The sequence below is a fragment of the Danio aesculapii genome, chromosome 20 (genome assembly GCF_903798145.1).
Source record: "Danio aesculapii chromosome 20, fDanAes4.1, whole genome shotgun sequence".
Classification (NCBI taxonomy): Eukaryota; Metazoa; Chordata; class Actinopteri; order Cypriniformes; family Danionidae; genus Danio; species Danio aesculapii.
The window spans coordinates 6,166,237-6,185,589 of NC_079454.1; the positions used below are offsets into that span (position 1 = coordinate 6,166,237).

At 40.4% G+C, this 19,353-nt stretch overlaps 52 non-coding genes across 52 annotated transcripts; all 52 read right to left on the reverse strand.

Moving 5' to 3' along the window:
• Positions 1-1,455: 1,455 nt before the first annotated feature.
• trnal-caa (transfer RNA leucine (anticodon CAA)) lies at positions 1,456-1,567 on the reverse strand. The gene is made up of 2 exons: positions 1,530-1,567; positions 1,456-1,501 (listed from the first exon to the last, which is right to left on the reverse strand). It is a non-coding gene; the product is annotated as a tRNA-Leu (tRNA).
• Positions 1,568-2,108: 541 nt separating this feature from the next.
• On the reverse strand, positions 2,109-2,220 carry trnal-caa (transfer RNA leucine (anticodon CAA)). Its single transcript has 2 exons — positions 2,183-2,220; positions 2,109-2,154 (listed from the first exon to the last, which is right to left on the reverse strand). It is a non-coding gene; the product is annotated as a tRNA-Leu (tRNA).
• A 321-nt stretch (positions 2,221-2,541) lies between these two features.
• On the reverse strand, positions 2,542-2,653 carry trnal-caa (transfer RNA leucine (anticodon CAA)). The gene is made up of 2 exons: positions 2,616-2,653; positions 2,542-2,587 (listed from the first exon to the last, which is right to left on the reverse strand). It is a non-coding gene; the product is annotated as a tRNA-Leu (tRNA).
• A 132-nt stretch (positions 2,654-2,785) lies between these two features.
• On the reverse strand, positions 2,786-2,897 carry trnal-caa (transfer RNA leucine (anticodon CAA)). The gene is made up of 2 exons: positions 2,860-2,897; positions 2,786-2,831 (listed from the first exon to the last, which is right to left on the reverse strand). It is a non-coding gene; the product is annotated as a tRNA-Leu (tRNA).
• A 513-nt stretch (positions 2,898-3,410) lies between these two features.
• On the reverse strand, positions 3,411-3,522 carry trnal-caa (transfer RNA leucine (anticodon CAA)). Its single transcript has 2 exons — positions 3,485-3,522; positions 3,411-3,456 (listed from the first exon to the last, which is right to left on the reverse strand). It is a non-coding gene; the product is annotated as a tRNA-Leu (tRNA).
• Positions 3,523-3,601: 79 nt separating this feature from the next.
• On the reverse strand, positions 3,602-3,713 carry trnal-caa (transfer RNA leucine (anticodon CAA)). Its single transcript has 2 exons — positions 3,676-3,713; positions 3,602-3,647 (listed from the first exon to the last, which is right to left on the reverse strand). It is a non-coding gene; the product is annotated as a tRNA-Leu (tRNA).
• A 323-nt stretch (positions 3,714-4,036) lies between these two features.
• Positions 4,037-4,148, reverse strand: trnal-caa (transfer RNA leucine (anticodon CAA)). The gene is made up of 2 exons: positions 4,111-4,148; positions 4,037-4,082 (listed from the first exon to the last, which is right to left on the reverse strand). It is a non-coding gene; the product is annotated as a tRNA-Leu (tRNA).
• A 131-nt stretch (positions 4,149-4,279) lies between these two features.
• trnal-caa (transfer RNA leucine (anticodon CAA)) lies at positions 4,280-4,391 on the reverse strand. The gene is made up of 2 exons: positions 4,354-4,391; positions 4,280-4,325 (listed from the first exon to the last, which is right to left on the reverse strand). It is a non-coding gene; the product is annotated as a tRNA-Leu (tRNA).
• Positions 4,392-4,714: 323 nt separating this feature from the next.
• On the reverse strand, positions 4,715-4,826 carry trnal-caa (transfer RNA leucine (anticodon CAA)). The gene is made up of 2 exons: positions 4,789-4,826; positions 4,715-4,760 (listed from the first exon to the last, which is right to left on the reverse strand). It is a non-coding gene; the product is annotated as a tRNA-Leu (tRNA).
• Positions 4,827-4,949: 123 nt separating this feature from the next.
• trnal-caa (transfer RNA leucine (anticodon CAA)) lies at positions 4,950-5,061 on the reverse strand. The gene is made up of 2 exons: positions 5,024-5,061; positions 4,950-4,995 (listed from the first exon to the last, which is right to left on the reverse strand). It is a non-coding gene; the product is annotated as a tRNA-Leu (tRNA).
• Positions 5,062-5,140: 79 nt separating this feature from the next.
• On the reverse strand, positions 5,141-5,252 carry trnal-caa (transfer RNA leucine (anticodon CAA)). Its single transcript has 2 exons — positions 5,215-5,252; positions 5,141-5,186 (listed from the first exon to the last, which is right to left on the reverse strand). It is a non-coding gene; the product is annotated as a tRNA-Leu (tRNA).
• Positions 5,253-5,384: 132 nt separating this feature from the next.
• trnal-caa (transfer RNA leucine (anticodon CAA)) lies at positions 5,385-5,496 on the reverse strand. Its single transcript has 2 exons — positions 5,459-5,496; positions 5,385-5,430 (listed from the first exon to the last, which is right to left on the reverse strand). It is a non-coding gene; the product is annotated as a tRNA-Leu (tRNA).
• Positions 5,497-5,575: 79 nt separating this feature from the next.
• Positions 5,576-5,687, reverse strand: trnal-caa (transfer RNA leucine (anticodon CAA)). The gene is made up of 2 exons: positions 5,650-5,687; positions 5,576-5,621 (listed from the first exon to the last, which is right to left on the reverse strand). It is a non-coding gene; the product is annotated as a tRNA-Leu (tRNA).
• A 132-nt stretch (positions 5,688-5,819) lies between these two features.
• trnal-caa (transfer RNA leucine (anticodon CAA)) lies at positions 5,820-5,931 on the reverse strand. Its single transcript has 2 exons — positions 5,894-5,931; positions 5,820-5,865 (listed from the first exon to the last, which is right to left on the reverse strand). It is a non-coding gene; the product is annotated as a tRNA-Leu (tRNA).
• Positions 5,932-6,009: 78 nt separating this feature from the next.
• trnal-caa (transfer RNA leucine (anticodon CAA)) lies at positions 6,010-6,121 on the reverse strand. Its single transcript has 2 exons — positions 6,084-6,121; positions 6,010-6,055 (listed from the first exon to the last, which is right to left on the reverse strand). It is a non-coding gene; the product is annotated as a tRNA-Leu (tRNA).
• Positions 6,122-6,253: 132 nt separating this feature from the next.
• trnal-caa (transfer RNA leucine (anticodon CAA)) lies at positions 6,254-6,365 on the reverse strand. Its single transcript has 2 exons — positions 6,328-6,365; positions 6,254-6,299 (listed from the first exon to the last, which is right to left on the reverse strand). It is a non-coding gene; the product is annotated as a tRNA-Leu (tRNA).
• A 79-nt stretch (positions 6,366-6,444) lies between these two features.
• Positions 6,445-6,556, reverse strand: trnal-caa (transfer RNA leucine (anticodon CAA)). Its single transcript has 2 exons — positions 6,519-6,556; positions 6,445-6,490 (listed from the first exon to the last, which is right to left on the reverse strand). It is a non-coding gene; the product is annotated as a tRNA-Leu (tRNA).
• A 132-nt stretch (positions 6,557-6,688) lies between these two features.
• On the reverse strand, positions 6,689-6,800 carry trnal-caa (transfer RNA leucine (anticodon CAA)). The gene is made up of 2 exons: positions 6,763-6,800; positions 6,689-6,734 (listed from the first exon to the last, which is right to left on the reverse strand). It is a non-coding gene; the product is annotated as a tRNA-Leu (tRNA).
• A 323-nt stretch (positions 6,801-7,123) lies between these two features.
• On the reverse strand, positions 7,124-7,235 carry trnal-caa (transfer RNA leucine (anticodon CAA)). The gene is made up of 2 exons: positions 7,198-7,235; positions 7,124-7,169 (listed from the first exon to the last, which is right to left on the reverse strand). It is a non-coding gene; the product is annotated as a tRNA-Leu (tRNA).
• Positions 7,236-7,367: 132 nt separating this feature from the next.
• On the reverse strand, positions 7,368-7,479 carry trnal-caa (transfer RNA leucine (anticodon CAA)). The gene is made up of 2 exons: positions 7,442-7,479; positions 7,368-7,413 (listed from the first exon to the last, which is right to left on the reverse strand). It is a non-coding gene; the product is annotated as a tRNA-Leu (tRNA).
• A 79-nt stretch (positions 7,480-7,558) lies between these two features.
• trnal-caa (transfer RNA leucine (anticodon CAA)) lies at positions 7,559-7,670 on the reverse strand. The gene is made up of 2 exons: positions 7,633-7,670; positions 7,559-7,604 (listed from the first exon to the last, which is right to left on the reverse strand). It is a non-coding gene; the product is annotated as a tRNA-Leu (tRNA).
• Positions 7,671-7,801: 131 nt separating this feature from the next.
• Positions 7,802-7,914, reverse strand: trnal-caa (transfer RNA leucine (anticodon CAA)). The gene is made up of 2 exons: positions 7,876-7,914; positions 7,802-7,847 (listed from the first exon to the last, which is right to left on the reverse strand). It is a non-coding gene; the product is annotated as a tRNA-Leu (tRNA).
• Positions 7,915-8,057: 143 nt separating this feature from the next.
• trnal-caa (transfer RNA leucine (anticodon CAA)) lies at positions 8,058-8,169 on the reverse strand. Its single transcript has 2 exons — positions 8,132-8,169; positions 8,058-8,096 (listed from the first exon to the last, which is right to left on the reverse strand). It is a non-coding gene; the product is annotated as a tRNA-Leu (tRNA).
• Positions 8,170-8,248: 79 nt separating this feature from the next.
• On the reverse strand, positions 8,249-8,360 carry trnal-caa (transfer RNA leucine (anticodon CAA)). The gene is made up of 2 exons: positions 8,323-8,360; positions 8,249-8,294 (listed from the first exon to the last, which is right to left on the reverse strand). It is a non-coding gene; the product is annotated as a tRNA-Leu (tRNA).
• Positions 8,361-8,492: 132 nt separating this feature from the next.
• Positions 8,493-8,604, reverse strand: trnal-caa (transfer RNA leucine (anticodon CAA)). Its single transcript has 2 exons — positions 8,567-8,604; positions 8,493-8,538 (listed from the first exon to the last, which is right to left on the reverse strand). It is a non-coding gene; the product is annotated as a tRNA-Leu (tRNA).
• Positions 8,605-9,118: 514 nt separating this feature from the next.
• trnal-caa (transfer RNA leucine (anticodon CAA)) lies at positions 9,119-9,230 on the reverse strand. The gene is made up of 2 exons: positions 9,193-9,230; positions 9,119-9,164 (listed from the first exon to the last, which is right to left on the reverse strand). It is a non-coding gene; the product is annotated as a tRNA-Leu (tRNA).
• Positions 9,231-9,553: 323 nt separating this feature from the next.
• trnal-caa (transfer RNA leucine (anticodon CAA)) lies at positions 9,554-9,665 on the reverse strand. Its single transcript has 2 exons — positions 9,628-9,665; positions 9,554-9,599 (listed from the first exon to the last, which is right to left on the reverse strand). It is a non-coding gene; the product is annotated as a tRNA-Leu (tRNA).
• Positions 9,666-9,797: 132 nt separating this feature from the next.
• trnal-caa (transfer RNA leucine (anticodon CAA)) lies at positions 9,798-9,909 on the reverse strand. The gene is made up of 2 exons: positions 9,872-9,909; positions 9,798-9,843 (listed from the first exon to the last, which is right to left on the reverse strand). It is a non-coding gene; the product is annotated as a tRNA-Leu (tRNA).
• Positions 9,910-9,988: 79 nt separating this feature from the next.
• Positions 9,989-10,100, reverse strand: trnal-caa (transfer RNA leucine (anticodon CAA)). The gene is made up of 2 exons: positions 10,063-10,100; positions 9,989-10,034 (listed from the first exon to the last, which is right to left on the reverse strand). It is a non-coding gene; the product is annotated as a tRNA-Leu (tRNA).
• A 322-nt stretch (positions 10,101-10,422) lies between these two features.
• Positions 10,423-10,534, reverse strand: trnal-caa (transfer RNA leucine (anticodon CAA)). Its single transcript has 2 exons — positions 10,497-10,534; positions 10,423-10,468 (listed from the first exon to the last, which is right to left on the reverse strand). It is a non-coding gene; the product is annotated as a tRNA-Leu (tRNA).
• A 323-nt stretch (positions 10,535-10,857) lies between these two features.
• trnal-caa (transfer RNA leucine (anticodon CAA)) lies at positions 10,858-10,969 on the reverse strand. The gene is made up of 2 exons: positions 10,932-10,969; positions 10,858-10,903 (listed from the first exon to the last, which is right to left on the reverse strand). It is a non-coding gene; the product is annotated as a tRNA-Leu (tRNA).
• A 132-nt stretch (positions 10,970-11,101) lies between these two features.
• trnal-caa (transfer RNA leucine (anticodon CAA)) lies at positions 11,102-11,213 on the reverse strand. The gene is made up of 2 exons: positions 11,176-11,213; positions 11,102-11,147 (listed from the first exon to the last, which is right to left on the reverse strand). It is a non-coding gene; the product is annotated as a tRNA-Leu (tRNA).
• A 321-nt stretch (positions 11,214-11,534) lies between these two features.
• trnal-caa (transfer RNA leucine (anticodon CAA)) lies at positions 11,535-11,646 on the reverse strand. Its single transcript has 2 exons — positions 11,609-11,646; positions 11,535-11,580 (listed from the first exon to the last, which is right to left on the reverse strand). It is a non-coding gene; the product is annotated as a tRNA-Leu (tRNA).
• A 123-nt stretch (positions 11,647-11,769) lies between these two features.
• trnal-caa (transfer RNA leucine (anticodon CAA)) lies at positions 11,770-11,881 on the reverse strand. The gene is made up of 2 exons: positions 11,844-11,881; positions 11,770-11,815 (listed from the first exon to the last, which is right to left on the reverse strand). It is a non-coding gene; the product is annotated as a tRNA-Leu (tRNA).
• Positions 11,882-11,957: 76 nt separating this feature from the next.
• On the reverse strand, positions 11,958-12,069 carry trnal-caa (transfer RNA leucine (anticodon CAA)). The gene is made up of 2 exons: positions 12,032-12,069; positions 11,958-12,003 (listed from the first exon to the last, which is right to left on the reverse strand). It is a non-coding gene; the product is annotated as a tRNA-Leu (tRNA).
• A 132-nt stretch (positions 12,070-12,201) lies between these two features.
• trnal-caa (transfer RNA leucine (anticodon CAA)) lies at positions 12,202-12,313 on the reverse strand. Its single transcript has 2 exons — positions 12,276-12,313; positions 12,202-12,247 (listed from the first exon to the last, which is right to left on the reverse strand). It is a non-coding gene; the product is annotated as a tRNA-Leu (tRNA).
• Positions 12,314-12,393: 80 nt separating this feature from the next.
• trnal-caa (transfer RNA leucine (anticodon CAA)) lies at positions 12,394-12,505 on the reverse strand. The gene is made up of 2 exons: positions 12,468-12,505; positions 12,394-12,439 (listed from the first exon to the last, which is right to left on the reverse strand). It is a non-coding gene; the product is annotated as a tRNA-Leu (tRNA).
• A 323-nt stretch (positions 12,506-12,828) lies between these two features.
• Positions 12,829-12,940, reverse strand: trnal-caa (transfer RNA leucine (anticodon CAA)). Its single transcript has 2 exons — positions 12,903-12,940; positions 12,829-12,874 (listed from the first exon to the last, which is right to left on the reverse strand). It is a non-coding gene; the product is annotated as a tRNA-Leu (tRNA).
• A 317-nt stretch (positions 12,941-13,257) lies between these two features.
• Positions 13,258-13,369, reverse strand: trnal-caa (transfer RNA leucine (anticodon CAA)). Its single transcript has 2 exons — positions 13,332-13,369; positions 13,258-13,296 (listed from the first exon to the last, which is right to left on the reverse strand). It is a non-coding gene; the product is annotated as a tRNA-Leu (tRNA).
• Positions 13,370-13,692: 323 nt separating this feature from the next.
• On the reverse strand, positions 13,693-13,804 carry trnal-caa (transfer RNA leucine (anticodon CAA)). The gene is made up of 2 exons: positions 13,767-13,804; positions 13,693-13,738 (listed from the first exon to the last, which is right to left on the reverse strand). It is a non-coding gene; the product is annotated as a tRNA-Leu (tRNA).
• A 323-nt stretch (positions 13,805-14,127) lies between these two features.
• On the reverse strand, positions 14,128-14,239 carry trnal-caa (transfer RNA leucine (anticodon CAA)). The gene is made up of 2 exons: positions 14,202-14,239; positions 14,128-14,173 (listed from the first exon to the last, which is right to left on the reverse strand). It is a non-coding gene; the product is annotated as a tRNA-Leu (tRNA).
• Positions 14,240-14,561: 322 nt separating this feature from the next.
• Positions 14,562-14,673, reverse strand: trnal-caa (transfer RNA leucine (anticodon CAA)). Its single transcript has 2 exons — positions 14,636-14,673; positions 14,562-14,607 (listed from the first exon to the last, which is right to left on the reverse strand). It is a non-coding gene; the product is annotated as a tRNA-Leu (tRNA).
• Positions 14,674-14,805: 132 nt separating this feature from the next.
• trnal-caa (transfer RNA leucine (anticodon CAA)) lies at positions 14,806-14,917 on the reverse strand. Its single transcript has 2 exons — positions 14,880-14,917; positions 14,806-14,851 (listed from the first exon to the last, which is right to left on the reverse strand). It is a non-coding gene; the product is annotated as a tRNA-Leu (tRNA).
• Positions 14,918-15,240: 323 nt separating this feature from the next.
• Positions 15,241-15,352, reverse strand: trnal-caa (transfer RNA leucine (anticodon CAA)). The gene is made up of 2 exons: positions 15,315-15,352; positions 15,241-15,286 (listed from the first exon to the last, which is right to left on the reverse strand). It is a non-coding gene; the product is annotated as a tRNA-Leu (tRNA).
• Positions 15,353-15,475: 123 nt separating this feature from the next.
• On the reverse strand, positions 15,476-15,587 carry trnal-caa (transfer RNA leucine (anticodon CAA)). Its single transcript has 2 exons — positions 15,550-15,587; positions 15,476-15,521 (listed from the first exon to the last, which is right to left on the reverse strand). It is a non-coding gene; the product is annotated as a tRNA-Leu (tRNA).
• Positions 15,588-15,666: 79 nt separating this feature from the next.
• trnal-caa (transfer RNA leucine (anticodon CAA)) lies at positions 15,667-15,778 on the reverse strand. Its single transcript has 2 exons — positions 15,741-15,778; positions 15,667-15,712 (listed from the first exon to the last, which is right to left on the reverse strand). It is a non-coding gene; the product is annotated as a tRNA-Leu (tRNA).
• A 132-nt stretch (positions 15,779-15,910) lies between these two features.
• Positions 15,911-16,022, reverse strand: trnal-caa (transfer RNA leucine (anticodon CAA)). The gene is made up of 2 exons: positions 15,985-16,022; positions 15,911-15,956 (listed from the first exon to the last, which is right to left on the reverse strand). It is a non-coding gene; the product is annotated as a tRNA-Leu (tRNA).
• Positions 16,023-16,102: 80 nt separating this feature from the next.
• trnal-caa (transfer RNA leucine (anticodon CAA)) lies at positions 16,103-16,214 on the reverse strand. The gene is made up of 2 exons: positions 16,177-16,214; positions 16,103-16,148 (listed from the first exon to the last, which is right to left on the reverse strand). It is a non-coding gene; the product is annotated as a tRNA-Leu (tRNA).
• Positions 16,215-16,537: 323 nt separating this feature from the next.
• On the reverse strand, positions 16,538-16,649 carry trnal-caa (transfer RNA leucine (anticodon CAA)). The gene is made up of 2 exons: positions 16,612-16,649; positions 16,538-16,583 (listed from the first exon to the last, which is right to left on the reverse strand). It is a non-coding gene; the product is annotated as a tRNA-Leu (tRNA).
• Positions 16,650-16,966: 317 nt separating this feature from the next.
• On the reverse strand, positions 16,967-17,078 carry trnal-caa (transfer RNA leucine (anticodon CAA)). Its single transcript has 2 exons — positions 17,041-17,078; positions 16,967-17,005 (listed from the first exon to the last, which is right to left on the reverse strand). It is a non-coding gene; the product is annotated as a tRNA-Leu (tRNA).
• Positions 17,079-17,401: 323 nt separating this feature from the next.
• On the reverse strand, positions 17,402-17,513 carry trnal-caa (transfer RNA leucine (anticodon CAA)). Its single transcript has 2 exons — positions 17,476-17,513; positions 17,402-17,447 (listed from the first exon to the last, which is right to left on the reverse strand). It is a non-coding gene; the product is annotated as a tRNA-Leu (tRNA).
• A 323-nt stretch (positions 17,514-17,836) lies between these two features.
• trnal-caa (transfer RNA leucine (anticodon CAA)) lies at positions 17,837-17,948 on the reverse strand. Its single transcript has 2 exons — positions 17,911-17,948; positions 17,837-17,882 (listed from the first exon to the last, which is right to left on the reverse strand). It is a non-coding gene; the product is annotated as a tRNA-Leu (tRNA).
• Between the last annotated feature and the right edge of the window lie 1,405 nt (positions 17,949-19,353).

Below are 19,353 nucleotides of genomic sequence, written 5' to 3' on the forward strand. Positions count from 1 at the left end.
AAAATCGTGTATTTTTTCTCCTATTTTCACATACACTTCATTTGTTTCTTTTTCTTTTTCAAAATTTTCTATGCTTCGTATCCATTCTTTTGGAATTGCCTGTTTAATTATGTCAAGAGTTTTCTCAATTTCCCTTCTGTTGTATTCCTCTTTCGCCTCCTCCATTGTGTCTACACCATATTGTTCGGTTAAAAAGACTTTTAAAATCCCAACTTCTATCCATTTCTTAAAAAATAAAACCTTCCCTTGACTTAAAATGTTGTTGTTCAAGAAAAGAGGTTGGTTTAAAATGTTTTCCCTTCCATGTGGATTATATTGCACTTTTTTAAAAAAGTTCCCCCACGCACTTAAAATTTCTCTATAAAATTCAGGTAAGTTTTCTGTCATCCAAGCTTTTGTTTTTATCCAAAAAATCCCATCTCCCATGTTAAAATTACCACATTTGATTAAAAAATATTTCATAGTTTTTTTCCACTCTGCTTTGTTTTCTTTTTCTAGATATTTCTTTATTCTTTTCACTCTTAGACTATTTTTCCTTTGTTCTTTGTTCTGGCACCTTAGACCACTCTTCCATTCTGACAAACACTTAATTTACAGAGAGCAGAAGCAACATTATGAATGTTTGAATTATTTCCATTTCTAATCAAATCAATCTGGGATTTAAACCCATGCCTCCATCTGGAGACCAGAATTCTCATTACCTGAAAAGGTTGATTTACCTTAAGTCTGGCACCTTAGACCACGCCTCCATGAGGAAAATTTCAGAGTGCAGCAGCAACATTAAAAACCTTCGAATTATTTACATTTCTAATTTAATCAATGCGAAATGTCTACTGTTAAAAGTGAAATTTGAACACACGCCTCAATCTAGAGACCAGAATTCTCATAACCTGAGAAGGTTGCACCACCTTGAGTTTAGCACCTTAGACCACTCGGCCATTCTGACATAAGATGAAAGTGCAGCAATAAAAACCTGTGAATTATCTCCATTTCTTTTTAAAATCTAATCAAAATAATCAATAGTCAGAAGTGGGATTTAAAACCACGCCTCCTTCTGGAGACCAGAAATCCCACTACTTGAGAAGGTTGAATTACCTTGCCTCTGGCACCTTAGACCACTCGGCCATTCTGACAGACGTTCTACAATATGATGTGGTGCACTCTGTAAATAAAGCCTACAGTGAGGAAAATTTCAGAGAGAAACAGCAACATTTAAAACCTTTGACTTGATTCCAATTCTAATCTAATCAATCTAATAGCTCTGTTTTTTGACGTGGGATTTGAACCCACGCCTCCATCTAGAGACCAGAATTCCCATTACCTGAGAAGGTTAAACGACCTTGAGTCTGGCGCCTTAGACCACTCTGCCTTTCTGACACAAGACGCAAACAGCAGCAATAAAACCTGTGAATTATCTCCATTTCTTTTTAAAATCGAATCAATATATAAAGCGTTTGTCAGAAGTGGGATTTGAACCCACGCCTCCATCTGGAGACCAGAAATCCCACTACCTGAGAAGGTTGAAATACCTTGAGTCTGGCGCCTTAGACCACTCGGCCATTCTGACAGATGGTCTACAATGTGATGTGGTGCACTCTGTAAATAAAGCCTACAGAGAAACAGCAACAATTAAAAACTTTGACGTGAGTTCATTTCTAATCTAAAAGCTCTGTTTTTTAAAGACAGATTTGAACCCACGCCTCCATCTAGAGATCAGAATTCCCATTACCTGAAAAGGTTAAACCACCTTGAGTCTGGCGCCTTAGACCACTCTGCCATTCTGACTGACATTCTACAATATGATGTGGTGCACTCTGTAAATAAATCCTACAGTGAGGCAAATTTCAGAGAGAAACAGCAACATTTAAACCTTTGATGTGAATCCATTTCTAATCTAATCAATCTAAAAGCTCCGTTTTTTTGAAGTGGGATTTGAACCCACACCTCCATCTAGAGACCAGAATTCCATTACCTGAGAAGGTGAAACCACTTTGAGTCTGGCGCCTTAGACCACTCTGCCTTTCTAACACAAGACGCAAACAGCAGCATTAAAAACCTGTGAATTATCTCCATTTCTTTTAAAAATCTAAACAATATAAAAAATCGATTGTCAGAAGTAGGATTTGAACCCACGCCTCCATCTGGAGACCAGAAATCCCACTACCTGAGAAGGTTGAAATACCTTGAGTCTGGCGCCTTAGACCACTCGGCCATTCTGACAGACATTCTACAAAACAGTGTGGTGTACTCCATGCATAAAGCCTACAGTGAGGCAAATTTCAGAGAGAACAGCAACATTTACAACCTTTGCATTGATTCCATTTCTAATCTAATCAATCTAATAGCTCTGTTGTCAGAAGTAGGATTTGAACCCACACCACTATCTAGAGACTAGAATACCCATGGTCTGAGAAGAGTGAACCATCTTGAGTCTAGCGCCTTAGATCACTCGGCCATTCTGACCCAAGACACAAATCGTAGCATTAAAAATCTGTGAATTATCCCCATTTCTTTTAAAATCGAATCAATATAAAAATCGATTGTCAGAAGTTGGATTTGAACCCACGCCTCCATCTGGAGACCAGAAATCCCACTACCTGAGAAAGTTGAACAACCTTGAGTCTGGCGCCTTAGACCACTCGGCCATTCTGACTGACAATCTATAATATGATGTGGTGCACTCTGTAAATAAAGCCTACAGTGAGGAAAATTTCATAGAGAAACAGCAACATTTACAAACTTTGCATTGATTCCATTTCTAATCTAATCAATCTAAAAGCTCTGTTGTCAGAAGTGGGATTTGAACCCAAACCTCTATCTAGAGCCTAGAATACCCATGGTCTGAGAAGAGTGAACCATCTTGAGTCTAGCGCCTTAGACCACTCGGCCATTCTGACCCAAGACACAAAGGTTAGCCTTAAAAATCTGTGATTTATCTCCATTTCTTTTAAAATCGAATCAATATAAAAATTGTTTGTCAGAAGTGGGATTTGAACCCACGCCTCTATCTGGAGACCAGAAATCCCACTACCTGAGAAGGTTGAAATACCTTGTGTCTGTCGCCTTAGACCACTCGGCCATTCTGACAGACATTCTACAATATGATGTGGTGCACTCCGTGCATAAAGCCTACTGTGAGGCAAAATTCAGAGAGAAACAGCAACATTTAAAACCTTTGATGTGAATCCATTTCTAATCTAATCAATCTAAAAGCTCCGTTTTTTGAAGTGGGATTTGAACCCACGCCTCCATCTAGAGACCAGAATTCCCATTACCTGAGAAGGTTGAACCACCTTGAGTCTGGCACCTTAGACCACTCTGCCTTTCTAACATAAGACGCAAACAGCAGCATTAAAAACCTGTGAATTATCTCCATTTCTTTTAAAAATCTAAACAATATAAAAATCGATTGTCAGAAGTGGGATTTGAACCCACGCCTCCATCTAGAGACTAGAATACCCATTGTCTGAGAAGAGAGAACAATCTTGAGTCTAGCGCCTTAGACCACTCGGCCATTCTGACCCAAGACACAAAGGGTAGCATTAAAAATCTTTGAATTATCCCCATTTCTTTTTAAAATCGAATCAATATAAAAATCGATTGTCAGAAGTGGGATTTGAACCCACGCCTCCATCTGGAGACCAGAAATCCCACCACCTGAGAAGGTTGAAATACCTTGAGTCTGGCGCCTTAGACCACTCGGCCATTCTGACTGACAATCTATAATATGATGTGGTGCACTCTGTAAATAAAGCCTACAGTGAGGAAAATTTCATAGAGAAACAGCAACATTTACAAACTTTGCATTGATTCCATTTCTAATCTAATCAATCTAAAAGCTCTGTTGTCAGAAGTGGGATTTGAACCCAGGCCTCCATCTAGAGACAAGAATACCCATTATCTGAGAAGAGTGAACCATCTTGAGCATAGCGCCTTAGACCACTCGGCCATTCTGACCCAAGACTCAAAGGATAGCATTAAAAAACTGTGATTTATCTCCATTTCTTTTTAAAATCGAATCAATATAAAAATCTATTGTCAGAAGTGGGATTTGAACCCACGCCTCCATCTGGAGACCAGAAATCCCACTACCTGAGAAAGTTAAACAACCTTGAGTCTGGCGCCTTAGACCACTCGGCCATTCTGACTGACATTCTACAATATGATGTGGTGCACTCTGTAAGTAAAGTCTACAGTGAGAAAATTTCAGAGAGAAACAGCAACATTTAAAACCTTTGACTTGATTCCATTTCTAATCTAGTCAATCAAAAAGCTCTGTTGGCAGAAGTGGGACTTGAACCCACACCTCCATCTAGAGACTAGAATACCCATTGTCTGAGAAGAGAGAACCATCTTGAGTCTAGCGCCTTAGACCACTCGGCCATTCTGACTGACATTCTACAATATGATGTGGTGCACTCCGTGCATAAAGCCTACTGTGAGGCAAAATTCAGAGAGAAACAGCAACATTTAAAACCTTTGATGTGAATCCATTTCTAATCTAATCAATCTAAAAGCTCCGTTTTTTGAAGTGGGATTTGAACCCACGCCTCCATCTAGAGACCAGAATTCCCATTACCTGAGAAGGTTAAACCACCTTGAGTCTGGCGCCTTAGACCACTCGGCCATTCTGACCCAAGACACAAACAGCAGCATTAAAAACCTGTGAATTATCTCCATTTCTTTTAAAAATCTAAACAATATAAAAATCGATTGTCAGAAGTGGGATTTGAACCCACGCCTCCATCTGGAGACCAGAAATCCCACTACCTGAGAAGGTTGAAATACCTTGAGTCTGGCGCCTTAGACCACTCGGCCATTCTGACAAACATTCTACTATATGATTTGGTGCACTCTGTAAATAAATCCTACAGTAAGGAAAATTTCAGAGAGACACAGCAACATTTAAAACCTTTGACTTGATTCCATTTCTAATCTAATAGCTCTGTTGTCAGAAGTAGGATTGGAACCCACACCTCTATCTAGAGACTAGAATACCCATGGTCTGAGTAGAGTGAACCATCTTGAGTCTAGCGCCTTAGACCACTCGGCCATTCTGACCCAAGACACAAAGGGTAGCATTAAAAATCTGTGATTTATCTCCATTTCTTTTTAAAATCTAATCAATATAAAAATCGATTGTCAGAAGTGGGATTTGAACCCACGCCTCCATCTGGAGACCAGAAATCCCACCACCTGAGAAGGTTGAAATTCCTTGAGTCTGGCGCCTTAGACCACTCGGCCATTCTGACTGACATTCTTCAATATGATGTGGTGCACTCTGTAAATAAAGCCTACAGTGAGGAAAATTTCAGAGAGAAACAGCAACATTTAAAACCTTTGACTTGATTCCATTTCTAATCTAGTCAATCAAAAAGCTCTGTTGTCAGAAGTGGGACTTGAACCCACACCTCCATCTAGAGACTAGAATACCCATTGTCTGAGAAGAGAGAACAATCTTGAGTCTAGCGCCTTAGACCACTCGGACATTCTGACCCAAGACACAAATCGTAGCATTAAAAATCTTTGAATTATCCCCATTTCTTTTTAAAATCGAATCAATATAAAAATCAATTGTCAGAAGTGGGACTTGAACCCACGCCTCCATGTGAAGACCAGAAATCCCACTACCTGAAATGGTTGAATCACCTTGAGTCTGGCGCCTTAGACCACGCGGCCATTCCGACAGATGTTCCACAAAATGATGTGGTGCACTCTGTAAATAAAGCCTACAGTGAGGCAAATTTCTGAGAGAAACAGCAACATTTAAAATCTTTGACTTGATTCCATTTCTAATCTAGTCAATCAAAAAGCTCTGTTGTCAGAAGTGGGACTTGAACCCACACCTCCATCTAGAGACTAGAATACCCATTGTCTGAGAAGAGAGAACCATCTTGAGTCCAGCACCTTAGACCACTCGGCCATTCTGACCCAAGACACAAAGGGTAGCATTAAAAATCTGTGAATTATCTCCATTTTTTTTTTAATCGAATCAATATAAAAAATGATTGTCAGAAGTGGGATTTGAACCCACGCCTCCATCTGGAGACCAGAAATCCCACTACTTGAGAAGGTTGTATTACCTTGAGTCTGGCGCCTTAGACCACTCGGCCATTCTGACTGACAATCTACAAAATGATGTGGTGTACTCTATGCATAAAGCCTACAGTGAGGCAAATTTCAGAGAGAAACAGCAACATTTACAACCTTTGCATTGATTCCATTTCTAATCTAATCAATCTAAAAGCTCTGTTGTCAGAAGTAGGATTTGAACCCACACCTCTATCTAGAGCCTAGAATAGCCATGGTCTGAGAAGAGTGAACCATCTTGAGTCTAGCGCCTTAGACCACTCGGCCATTCTGACCCAAGACACAAAGGTTAGCATTAAAAATCTGTGATTTATCTCCATTTCTTTTTAAAATCGAATCAATATAAAAATTGATTGTCAGAAGTGGGATTTGATCCAACGCCTCCATCTGGAGACCAGAAATCCCACTACCTGAGAAGGTTGAATTACCTTGAGTCTGGCGCCTTAGACCACTCGGCCATTCTGACTGACAATCTACAATATGATGTGGTGCACTCTGTAAATAAAGCCTACAGTGAGGAAAATTTCATAGAGAAACAGCAACATTTACAACCTTTGCATTGATTCCATTTCTAATCTAATCAATCTAAAAGCTCTGTTGTCAGAAGTGGGATTTGAACCCACGCCTCCATCTAGAGACCAGAAATCCCACCACCTGAGAAGGTTGAAATACCTTGAGTCTGTCGCCTTAGACCACTCGGCAATTCTGACAGACAATCTACAATATGATGTGGTGCACTCCGTGCATAAAGCCTACTGTGAGGCAAAATTCAGAGAGAAACAGCAACATTTAAAACCTTTGATGTGAATCCATTTCTAATCTAATCAATCTAAAAGCTCTGTTTTTTGAAGTGGGATTTCAACCCACGCCTCCATCTAGAGACCAGAATTCCCATTACCTGAGAAGGTTAAACCACCTTGAGTCTGGCGCCTTAGACCACTCTGCCTTTCTAACACAAGACGCAAACAGCAGCATTAAAAACCTGTGATTTATCTCCAATTCTTTTTAAAATCTAATCAATATAAAAATCGATTGTCAGAAGTGGGATTTGAACCCACGCCTCCATCTGGAGACCAGAAATCCCACCACCTGAGAAGGTTGAAATACCTTGAGTCTGGCGCCTTAGACCACTCGGCCATTCTGACTGACATTCTTCAATATGATGTGGTGCACTCTGCAAATAAAGCCTACAGTGAGGAAAATTTCATAGAGAAACAGCAACATTTAAAATCTTTGACTTGATTCCATTTCTAATCTAGTCAATCAAAAAGCTCTGTTGTCAGAAGTGGGACTTGAACCCACACCTCCATCTAGAGACTAGAATACCCATTGTCTGAGAAGAGAGAACAATCTTGAGTCTAGCACCTTAGACCACTCGGCCATTCTGACCCAAGACTCAAAGGATAGCATTAAAAATCTGTGATTTATCTCCAATTCTTTTTAAAATCTAATCAATATAAAAATCGATTGTCAGAAGTGGGATTTGAACCCACGCCTCCATCTGGAGACCAGAAATCCCACTACCTGAGAAAGTTGAATAACCTTGAGTCTGGCGCCTTAGACCACTCGGCCATTCTGACTGACATTCTACAATATGATGTGGTGCACTCTGTAAGTAAAGTCTACAGTGAGAAAATTTCAGAGAGAAACAGCAACATTTAAAACCTTTGACTTGATTCCATTTCTAATCTAGTCAATCAAAAAGCTCTGTTGGCAGAAGTGGGACTTGAACCCACACCTCCATCTAGAGACTAGAATACCCATTGTCTGAGAAGAGAGAACCATCTTGAGTCTAGCGCCTTAGACCACTCGGCCATTCTGACCCAAGACACAAAGGGTAGCATTAAAAATCTGTGAATTATCCCCATTTCTTTTTAAAATCGAATCAATATAAAAATTGATTGTCAGAAGTGAGATTTGAACCCACGCCTCCATCTGGAGACCAGAAATCAATCTAAAAGCTCTGTTGTCAGAAGTAGGATTTGAACCCACACCACTATCTAGAGACTTGAATACCCATGGTCTGAGAAGAGTGAACCATCTTGAGTCTAGCGCCTTAGACCACTCGGCCATTCTGACCCAAGACACAAATCGTAGCATTAAAAATCTGTGAATTATCTCCATTTCTTTTTAAAATCGAATCAATATAAAAATCGATTGTCAGAAGTGGGACTTGAACCCACGCCTCCATGTGGAGACCAGAAACCACACTACCTGAAATTGTTGAATCACCTTGAGTCTGGCGCCTTAGACCACTCGGCCATTCCGACAGATGTTCCACAAAATGATGTGGTGCACTCTGTAAATAAACCCTACATTGAGACAAATTTCTGAGAGAAACAGCAACATTTAAAATCTTTGACTTGATTCCATTTCTAATCTAGTCAATCAAAAAGCTCTGTTGTCAGAAGTGGGACTTGAACCCACACCTCCATCTAGAGACTAGAATACCCATGGTATGAGAAGAGTGACCCATCTTGAGTCTAGCGCCTTAGACCACTCGGCCATTCTGACCCAAGACACAAAGGGTAGCATTAAAAATCTGTGAATTATCCCCATTTCTTTTTAAAATCGAATCAATATAAAAATTGATTGTCAGAAGTGGGATTTGAACCCAAACCTCCATCTGGAGACCAGAAATCCCACTACCTGAGAAGGTTGAAAAACCTTGAGTCTGGCGCCTTAGACCACTCGGCCATTATGACTGATAATCTACAATATGATGTGGTGCACTCTGTAAATAAAGCCTACAGTGAGGAAAATTTCATAGAGAAACAGCAATTTTTAAAACCTTTGCATTGATTCCATTTCTAATCTAATCAATCTAAAAGCTCTGTTGTCAGAAGTGGGATTTGAACCCAAGCCTCCATCTAGAGACCAGAACTCCCATTACCTGAGAAGGTTAAACCACCTTGAGTCTGGCACTTTAGACCACTCTGCCTTTCTGACACAAGACGCAAACAGCAGCATTAAAAACCTGTGAATTATCTCCATTTCTTTTAAAAATCTAAACAATATAAAAATCGATTGTCAGAAGTGGGATTTGAACCCACGCCTCCATCTGGAGACCAGAAATCCCACTACATGAGAAGGTTGAAATACCTTGAGTCTGGCACCTTAGACCACTCGGCCATTCTGACAGACATTCTACAATATGATTTGGTGCACTCTGTAAATAAATCCTACAGTGAGGAAAATTTCAGAGAGAAACAGCAACATTTAAAACCTTTGACTTGATTCCATTTCTAATCTAGTCAATCTAAACGCTCTGTTCTCAGAAGTGAGATTTGAACCCACGCCTCCATCTAGAGACTAGAATACCCATGGTCTGAGAAGAGTGAACCATCTTGAGTCCAACGCCTTAGACCACTCGGCCATTCTGACCCAAGACACAAATCGTAGCATTAAAAATCTGTGAATTATCTCCATTTCTTTTTAAAATCGAATCAATATAAAAATCGATTGTCAGAAGTGGGACTTGAACCCACGCCTCCATGTGGAGACCAGAAATCCCACTACCTGAAATGGTTGAATCACCTTGAGTCTGGCGCCTTAGACCACTCGGCCATTCCGACAGATGTTCCACAAAATGATGTGGTGCACTCTGTAAATAAAGCCTACAGTGAGGCAAATTTCTGAGAGAAACAGCAACATTTAAAATCTTTGACTTGATTCCATTTCTAATCTAGTCAATCAAAAAGCTCTGTTGTCAGAAGTGGGACTTGAACCCACACCTCCATCTAGAGACTGGAATACCCATTGTCTGAGAAGAGAGAACCATCTTGAGTCCAGCACCTTAGACCACTCGGCCATTCTGACCCAAGACACAAAGGGTAGCATTAAAAATCTGTGAATTATCTCCATTTTTTTTTTTAATCGAATCACTATAAAAATCGATTGTCAGAAGTGGGATTTGAACCCACGCCTCCATCTGGAGACCAGAAATCCCACTATCTGAGAAGGTTGAAATACCTTGAGTCTGGCGCCTTAGACCACTCGGCCATTCTGACAGACATTCTACAAAATGATGTGGTGTACTCTGTAAATAAAGCCTACAGTGAGGAAAATTTTAGAGAGAAACAGCAACATTTAAAACCTTTGACTTGATTCCATTTCTAATCTAATCATTCTAAAAGCTCTGTTGTCAGAATTAGGATTTGAACCCACACCTCTATTTAGAGACAAGAATACCCATTGTCTGAGAAGAGAGAACCATCTTGAGTCTAGCGCCTTAGACCACTCGGCCATTCTGACCCAAGACACAAAGGGTAGCATTAAAAATCTGTGAATTATCTCCATTTTTTTTTTAATCGAATCACTATAAAAATCAATTGTCAGAAGTGGGATTTGAACCCACGCCTCCATCTGGAGACCAGAAATCCCACCACCCGAGAAGGTTGAAATACCTTGAGTCTGGCGCCTTAGACCACTCGGCCATTCTGACAGACAATCTACAATATGATGTGGTGCACTCCGTGCATAAAGCCTACTGTGAGGCAAAATTCAGAGAGAAACAGCAACATTTAAAACCTTTGACGTGAATCCATTTCTAATCTAGTCAATCTAAAAGCTCTGTTTTTTGAAGTGGGGTTTGAACCCACGCCTCCATCTAGAGACCAGAATTCCCATTACCTGAGAAGGTTAAACCACCTTGAGTCTGGCGCCTTAGACCACTCTGCCTTTCTAACACAAGACGCAAACAGCAGCATTAAAAACCTGTGAATTATCTCCATTTCTTTTAAAAATCTAAACAATATAAAAATCGATTGTCAGAAGTGGGATTTGAACCCACGCCTCCATCTGGAGACCAGAAATCCCACTACCTGAGAAGGTTGAAATACCTTGAGTCTGGCGCCTTAGACCACTCGGCCATTCTGACAGACATTCTACAATATGATTTGGTGCACTCTGTAAATAAATCCTACAGTGAGGAAAATTTCATAGAGAAACAGCAACATTTACAACCTTTGCATTGATTCCATTTCTAATCTAATCAATCTAAAAGCTCTGTTGTCAGAAGTGGGATTTGAACCCACGCCTCCATCTAGAGACCAGAAATCCCACCACCTGAGAAGGTTGAAATACCTTGAGTCTGTCGCCTTAGACCACTCGGCAATTCTGACAGACATTCGACAATATGATGTGGTGCACTCCGTGCATAAAGCCTACTGTGAGGCAAAATTCAGAGAGAAACAGCAACATTTAAACCTTTGATGTGATCCATTTCTAATCTAATCAATCTAAAAGCTCCGTTTTTTGAAGTGGGATTTGAACCCACGCCTCCATCTAGAGACCAGAATTCCCATTACCTGAGAAGGTTAAACCAGCTTGAGTCTGGCGCCTTAGACCACTCTGCCTTTCTAACACAAGACGCAAACAGCAGCATTAAAAACCTGTGAATTATCTCCATTTCTTTTAAAAATCTAAACAATATAAAAATCGATTGTCAGAAGTGGGATTTGAACCCACGCCTCGATCTGGAGACCAGAAATCCCACTACCTGAGAAGGTTGAAATACCTTGAGTCTGGCGCCTTAGACCACTCGGCCATTCTGACAGACATTCTACTATATGATTTGGTGCACTCTGTAAATAAATCCTACAGTAAGGAAAATTTCAGAGAGAAACAGCAACATTTAAAACCTTTGACTTGATTCCATTTCTAATCTAATAGCTCTGTTGTCAGAAGTAGGATTGGAACCCACACCTCTATCTAGAGACTAGAATACCCATGGTCTGAGTAGAGTGAACCATCTTGAGTCTAGCGCCTTAGACCACTCGGCCATTCTGACCCAAGACACAAGGGTAGCATTAAAAATCTGTGATTATCTCCAATTCTTTTTAAATCTAATCAATATAAAAATCGATTGTCAGAAGTGGGATTTGAACCCACGCCTCCATCTGGAGACCAGAAATCCCACTATCTGAGAAGGTTGAAATACCTTGAGTCTGGCGCCTTAGACCACTCGGCCATTCTGACAGACATTCTACAAAATGATGTGGTGTACTCTGTAAATAAAGCCTACAGTGAGGAAAATTTTAGAGAGAAACAGCAACATTTAAAACCTTTGACTTGATTCCATTTCTAATCTAATCAATCTAAAAGCTCTGTTGTCAGAAGTGGGACTTGAACCCACACCTCTATTTAGAGACTAGAATACCCATTGTCTGAGAAGAGAGAACCATCTTGAGTCTAGCGCCTTAGACCACTCGGCCATTCTGACCCAAGACACAAAGGGTAGCATTAAAAATCTGTGAATTATCTCCATTTTTTTTTTTTTATCGAATCACTATAAAAATCAATTGTCAGAAGTGGGATTTGAACCCACGCCTTCATCTGGAGACCAGAAATCCCACCACCCGAGAAGGTTGAAATACCTTGAGTCTGGCGCCTTAGACCACTCGGCCATTCTGACAGACAATCTACAATATGATGTGGTGCACTCCGTGCATAAAGCCTACTGTGAGGCAAAATTCAGAGAGAAACAGCAACATTTAAAACCTTTGACGTGAATCCATTTCTAATCTAATCAATCTAAAAGCTCTGTTTTTTGAAGTGGGATTTGAACCCACGCCTCCATCTAGAGACCAGAATTCCCATTACCTGAGAAGGTTAAACCACCTTGAGTCTGGCGCCTTAGACCACTCTGCCTTTCTGACACAAGACGCAAACAGCAGCATTAAAAACCTGTGAATTATCTCCATTTCTTTTTAAAATCGAATCAATATAAAAATCAATTGTCAGAAGTGGGATTTGAACCCACGCCTCCATCTGGAGACCAGAAATCCCACTACCTGAGAAGGTTGAAATACCTTGAGTCTGGCGCCTTAGACCATTCGGCCATTCTGACAGACATTCTACAATATGATGTGGTGCACTCTGTAAATAAAGCCTACAGTGAGGCAAATTTTAGAGAGAAACAGCAACATTTAAAACCTTTGACTTGATTCCATTTCTAATCAATCAAAAAGCTCTGTTGTCAGAAGTGGAATTTGAACTCACGACTCCATCTAGAGACTAGAATACCCACTGTCTGAGAAGAGTGAGCCATCTTGAGTCTAGCGCCTCAGACCACTCGGCCATTCTGACCCAAGACACAAAGGGTAGCATTAAAAATCTGTGAATTATCCCCATTTCTTTTTAAAATCGAATCAATATAAAAATCATTGTCAGAAGTGGGATTTGAACCCACGCCTCCATCTGGAGAACAAAAATCCCACTACCTGAGAAGGTTGAAAAACCTTGAGTCTGGCACCTTAGACCACTCGGCCATTCTGACTGACAATCTACAATATGATGTGGTGCACTCTGTAAATAAAGCCTACAGTGAGGAAAATTTCAGAGAGAAACAGCAACATTTAAAACCTTTGACTTGATTCCATTTCTAATCTAGTCAATCTAAAAGCTCTGTTGTCAGAAGTAGGATTTGAACCCATTCCTCCATCTAGAGACAAGAATACCCATTGTCTGAGAAGAGTGAATCATCTTGAGTCTAGCGCCTCAGACCACTCGGCCATTCTGACCCAAGACTCAAAGGATAGCATTAAAAATCTGTGATTTATCTCCATTTCTTTTTAAAATCTAATCAATATAAAAATCGATTGTCAGAAGTGGGATTTGAACCCACGCCTCCATCTGGAGACCAGAAATCCCACTATCTGAGAAGGTTGAATAACCTTGAGTCTGGCGCCTTAGACCACTCGGCCATTCTGACAGAGATTCTACAATATGATGTGGTGCACTCCGTGCATAAAGCCTACAGTGAGGCAAATTTCAGAGAGAAACAGCAACATTTAAAACCTTTGACTTGATTCCATTTCTAATCTAGTCAATCTAAAAGCTCTTTTGTCAGAAGTGGGATTTGAACCCATTCCTCCATCTAGAGACTAGAATACCCATTGACTGAGAAGAGTGAACCATCTTAAGTCTAGCGCCTTAGACCACTCGTCCATTCTGACACAAAATGCAAACACCAGCATTAAAAACCTGTGAATTATCTCCATTTCTTTTTAAAATCAAATCAATATGAAAATCGATTGTCAGAAGTGTGATTTGAACCCACGCCTCCATCTGGAGACCAGAAATCCCACTATCTGAGAAGGTTGAATTAACTTGACTCTGGCGCCTTAGACCACTCGGCCATTCTGACAGACATTATAGAATGTGACGTGGTGCACTCCGTGCATAAAGCCTACTGTGAGGCAAAATTCAGAGAGAAACAGCAACATTTAAAACCTTTGACGTGAATCCATTTCTAATCTAGTCAATCTAAAAGCTCTGTTTTTTGAAGTGGGGTTTGAACCCACGCCTCCATCTAGAGACCAGAATTCCCATTACCTGAGAAGGTTAAACCACCTTGAGTCTGGCGCCTTAGACCACTCTGCCTTTCTAACACAAGACGCAAACAGCAGCATTAAAACCTGTGAATTATCTCCATTTCTTTTAAAAATCTAAACAATATAAAAATCGATTGTCAGAAGTGGGATTTGAACCCACGCCTCCATCTGGAGACCAGAAATCCCACTACCTGAGAAGGTTGAAATACCTTGAGTCTGGCGCCTTAGACCACTCGGCCATTCTGACAGACATTCTACAATATGATTTGGTGCACTCTGTAAATAAATCCTACAGTGAGGAAAATTTCATAGAGAAACAGCAACATTTACAACCTTTGCATTGATTCCATTTCTAATCTAATCAATCTAAAAGCTCTGTTGTCAGAAGTGGGATTTGAACCCACGCCTCCATCTAGAGACCAGAAATCCCACCACCTGAGAAGGTTGAAATACCTTGAGTCTGTCGCCTTAGACCACTCGGCAATTCTGACAGACATTCGACAATATGATGTGGTGCACTCCGTGCATAAAGCCTACTGTGAGGCAAAATTCAGAGAGAAACAGCAACATTTAAAACCTTTGATGTGAATCCATTTCTAATCTAATCAATCTAAAAGCTCCGTTTTTTGAAGTGGGATTTGAACCCACGCCTCCATCTAGAGACCAGAATTCCCATTACCTGAGAAGGTTAAACCAGCTTGAGTCTGGCGCCTTAGACCACTCTGCCTTTCTAACACAAGACGCAAACAGCAGCATTAAAAACCTGTGAATTATCTCCATTTCTTTTAAAAATCTAAACAATATAAAAATCGATTGTCAGAAGTGGGATTTGAACCCACGCCTCGATCTGGAGACCAGAAATCCCACTACCTGAGAAGGTTGAAATACCTTGAGTCTGGCGCCTTAGACCACTCGGCCATTCTGACAGACATTCTACTATATGATTTGGTGCACTCTGTAAATAAATCCTACAGTAAGGAAAATTTCAGAGAGAAACAGCAACATTTAAAACCTTTGACTTGATTCCATTTCTAATCTAATAGCTCTGTTGTCAGAAGTAGGATTGGAACCCACACCTCTATCTAGAGACTAGAATACCCATGGTCTGAGTAGAGTGAACCATCTTGAGTCTAGCGCCTTAGACCACTCGGCCATTCTGACCCAAGACACAAAGGGTAGCATTAAAAATCTGTGATTTATCTCCAATTCTTTTTAAAATCTAATCAATATAAAAATCGATTGTCAGAAGTGGGATTTGAACCCACGCCTCCATCTGGAGACCAGAAATCCCACTATCTGAGAAGGTTGAAATACCTTGAGTCTGGCGCCTTAGACCACTCGGCCATTCTGACAGACATTCTACAAAATGATGTGGTGTACTCTGTAAATAAAGCCTACAGTGAGGAAAATTTTAGAGAGAAACAGCAACATTTAAAACCTTTGACTTGATTCCATTTCTAATCTAATCAATCTAAAAGCTCTGTTGTCAGAAGTGGGACTTGAACCCACACCTCTATTTAGAGACTAGAATACCCATTGTCTGAGAAGAGAGAACCATCTTGAGTCTAGCGCCTTAGACCACTCGGCCATTCTGACCCAAGACACAAAGGGTAGCATTAAAAATCTGTGAATTATCTCCATTTTTTTTTTTTTATCGAATCACTATAAAAATCAATTGTCAGAAGTGGGATTTGAACCCACGCCTTCATCTGGAGACCAGAAATCCCACCACCCGAGAAGGTTGAAATACCTTGAGTCTGGCGCCTTAGACCACTCGGCCATTCTGACAGACAATCTACAATATGATGTGGTGCACTCCGTGCATAAAGCCTACTGTGAGGCAAAATTCAGAGAGAAACAGCAACATTTAAAACCTTTGACGTGAATCCATTTCTAATCTAATCAATCTAAAAGCTCTGTTTTTTGAAGTGGGATTTGAACCCACGCCTCCATCTAGAGACCAGAATTCCCATTACCTGAGAAGGTTAAACCACCTTGAGTCTGGCGCCTTAGACCACTCTGCCTTTCTGACACAAGACGCAAACAGCAGCATTAAAAACCTGTGAATTATCTCCATTTCTTTTTAAAATCGAATCAATATAAAAATCAATTGTCAGAAGTGGGATTTGAACCCACGCCTCCATCTGGAGACCAGAAATCCCACTACCTGAGAAGGTTGAAATACCTTGAGTCTGGCGCCTTAGACCATTCGGCCATTCTGACAGACATTCTACAATATGATGTGGTGCACTCTGTAAATAAAGCCTACAGTGAGGCAAATTTTAGAGAGAAACAGCAACATTTAAAACCTTTGACTTGATTCCATTTCTAATCAATCAAAAAGCTCTGTTGTCAGAAGTGGAATTTGAACTCACGACTCCATCTAGAGACTAGAATACCCACTGTCTGAGAAGAGTGAGCCATCTTGAGTCTAGCGCCTCAGACCACTCGGCCATTCTGACCCAAGACACAAAGGGTAGCATTAAAAATCTGTGAATTATCCCCATTTCTTTTTAAAATCGAATCAATATAAAAATCATTGTCAGAAGTGGGATTTGAACCCACGCCTCCATCTGGAGAACAAAAATCCCACTACCTGAGAAGGTTGAAAAACCTTGAGTCTGGCACCTTAGACCACTCGGCCATTCTGACTGACAATCTACAATATGATGTGGTGCACTCTGTAAATAAAGCCTACAGTGAGGAAAATTTCAGAGAGAAACAGCAACATTTAAAACCTTTGACTTGATTCCATTTCTAATCTAGTCAATCTAAAAGCTCTGTTGTCAGAAGTAGGATTTGAACCCATTCCTCCATCTAGAGACAAGAATACCCATTGTCTGAGAAGAGTGAATCATCTTGAGTCTAGCGCCTCAGACCACTCGGCCATTCTGACCCAAGACTCAAAGGATAGCATTAAAAATCTGTGATTTATCTCCATTTCTTTTTAAAATCTAATCAATATAAAAATCGATTGTCAGAAGTGGGATTTGAACCCACGCCTCCATCTGGAGACCAGAAATCCCACTACCTGAGAAGGTTGAATAACCTTGAGTCTGGCGCCTTAGACCACTCGGCCATTCTGACAGAGATTCTACAATATGATGTGGTGCACTCCGTGCATAAAGCCTACAGTGAGGCAAATTTCAGAGAGAAACAGCAACATTTAAAACCTTTGACTTGATTCCATTTCTAATCTAGTCAATCTAAAAGCTCTTTTGTCAGAAGTGGGATTTGAACCCATTCCTCCATCTAGAGACTAGAATACCCATTGACTGAGAAGAGTGAACCATCTTAAGTCTAGCGCCTTAGACCACTCGTCCATTCTGACACAAAATGCAAACACCAGCATTAAAAACCTGTGAATTATCTCCATTTCTTTTTAAAATCAAATCAATATGAAAATCGATTGTCAGAAGTGTGATTTGAACCCACGCCTCCATCTGGAGACCAGAAATCCCACTATCTGAGAAGGTTGAATTAACTTGACTCTGGCGCCTTAGACCACTCGGCCATTCTGACAGACATTATAGAATGTGACGTGGTGCACTCCGTGCATAAAGCCTACAGTGAGGCAAATTTCTGAAAGAAACAGCAACATTTAAAACCTTTGACGTGAATCCATTTCTAATCTAATCAATCTAAAAGCTCTGTTTCTTGAAGTGGGATTTGAATCCACGCCTCCATCTAGAGACCAGAATTTCCATTACCTGAGAAGGTTAAACCACCTTGAGTCTGGCGCCTTAGACCACTCTGCCTTTCTGACACAGAACGCAAACAGCAGCATTAAAAACCTGAGAATTATCTCCATTTGTTTTTAAAACCGAATCAATGTAAAAATCGATTGTCAGAAGTGGGATTTGAACCAAGCCTCTATCTGGAGACCAGAAATCCCACTATTCGAGAAGGTTGAATCACCTAGAGTCTGGCGCCTTAGACCACTCGGCCATTCTGACAGATGTTCAACAATGTGATGTGGTGCACTCTGTAAATAAAGCCTACAGTGAGGCAAATTTCAGAGAGAAACAGCAACATTTAAAACCTTTGACGTGAATCCATTTCTAATCTAAAAGCTCTGTTGTCAGAAGTGGGATTTGAACCCACGCTTCCATCTAAAGACCAGAATTCCCATTGTCTGAGAAGGTTGAACCACCATAAGGCTAGCGCCATAGACCACTCATCCATTCTGACCCAAGACACAAAGAGCAGCATTAAAAACCTGTGAATTATCTCCATTTCTTTTTAAAATCTAATCGCTATAAAAATCGATTGTCAGAAGCGGGATTTGAACCCACAGCACCTTCTCGAGACCAGAAAACCCATGACCTGAGAAGGTTGAATTACTTTGAGTCTGGCAGCTTAGACCACTCAGCCATTCCGACATACATTTCATTGAATGGTGCAGTGCACTCCGTAAATAAATCCTTCATTGAGGCAAATTTCAAAGCATAACAGCATTAGTAAAAACCTTTGAATTACTTCTATTTTTTTCTAATCTAATCAATCTAAAAGCTATATTGTGAGAACTGGGATTTGAATCTATGCCTCAACGTGGAGACCTTAATTCCCCTTACATGAGATCTTCGAATGGCCTTGAGTCTGATGCCTTAGACCACTCAACAGCAATAAAAACCTGTGAATTATCTCTATTTCCTTTTCTAATATATTCACTATAAAAACTTACTGTCAGAAGTGGGATTTGAACCCACGCCTCCTTCTGGATACCAGAAATTCTATTACCTGAGAAGGTAGAATCATCTTGAGTCTGGCGCCTTAGACCACTCGGTCATTCTGTACTGCAATGCTTTCAGCAGTATTAAAACCTGTGAATTATCTCCATTTCTTTTTCTAATCTAATCAACGTAAAAATCTATTTGTTAGATGTGGGATTTAAAGTCACGTCTCTTTCAGGAGAAATCCCATTACC